Genomic DNA, 1,183 nt, shown 5'->3' with positions numbered 1-1,183 from the left:
CTGGATCCCAAAGACATCCGCCTCCCACCCCCGATGCCACCCAGTGAGAGGCTCCTGGCTGCCGTGGAAGCCTTTTACAGCCCCCCATCCCATGACAGGCCTAGGAACAGTGAAGGCTGGGAGCAGAATGGCCTCTATGAGTTCTTCCGAGCAAAGATGCGGGCCCGGCGGAGGAATGGCCAGGAGGAATGGCCAGGAGAAGAGGAGCAGTCACGGTCAAGGAGCAGGTCCAAGAGCCGAGGGGGCTCCTCCTCTCGATCCAACTCGAGGTGCTCTAAGTCGTCTGGCTCCTACTCACGCTCCCGGTCCAGGAGTCGGAGCGGGTCTCGGTCCAGGTCCCGGTCCCGGTCCAGGTCCAAGTCATACTCCCCTGGCAGGAGGCGTGGGTCTCGATCTCGGAGCCCAACTAGGCCTCTAGGAGAGGAGAACAAGGGACACCAGATGCTGGTGAAGATGGGCTGGAGCGGATCTGGTGGCCTCGGCTGAAGGAGCAGGGTATCCAGGACCCCATCAAGGGCGGAGACGTGCGGGACAAGTGGGACCAGTACAAGGGCGTGGGCGTGGCGCTGGACGACCCCTACGAGAACTACCGGCACCCATTTCCTAAACTGCATGCCTCTGGAAAGTCTGTGAACTTTGATAAATGGCGATGGTTGTGGAAGGGCTTCAGCCCTTTTGTTCAAGGGGTTGCTATGAGTTGTGCTTAACTTAAAGGCAATCAACAACAACATTTCTGTGCATTGAGTATAAAAACTGGACAAGGGTTTTGTGTGGGTTTTGTTTTTTTTTAAATAACATTCAGTTTATTACAAATATTTAGTATTGGCTTCCCATATTCCCCCCCCCTTTCTTTTTATCATAATTATGTTATCATCTAGATGAGCATCCTTTATACATAAACAAACAAATAAATTAAACATAATAAACTCAAAGAAATACTTTCAAAAATCTCCGTATGATTCAGGTTGAATATTCCTTGAAAATCTGTTTTAATTGTCCCTTTACCACAGTGCTTGTCAAAACCGGTTCTGATTAATCTCCTTTGTCATTGTGTCCTTTGCCATTCCCTATCGCTCCTCCCTGAGAGAGACTTCACCCTGATTCATAAGGAAAAGGGGACGGCGTATTCTTTTAGTTGCTTCCTGCTGAAAAGGGATGCTGTAGGATTCAGGGTGAAGATCTT

Source organism: Elephantulus edwardii, unplaced genomic scaffold (assembly GCF_000299155.1).
Source record: "Elephantulus edwardii isolate Elephantulus edwardi_28Jun2011 unplaced genomic scaffold, EleEdw1.0 scaffold00018, whole genome shotgun sequence".
Taxonomy (NCBI): domain Eukaryota; kingdom Metazoa; phylum Chordata; class Mammalia; order Macroscelidea; family Macroscelididae; genus Elephantulus; species Elephantulus edwardii.
Note: the sequence above shows the minus strand (reverse complement) of the source record.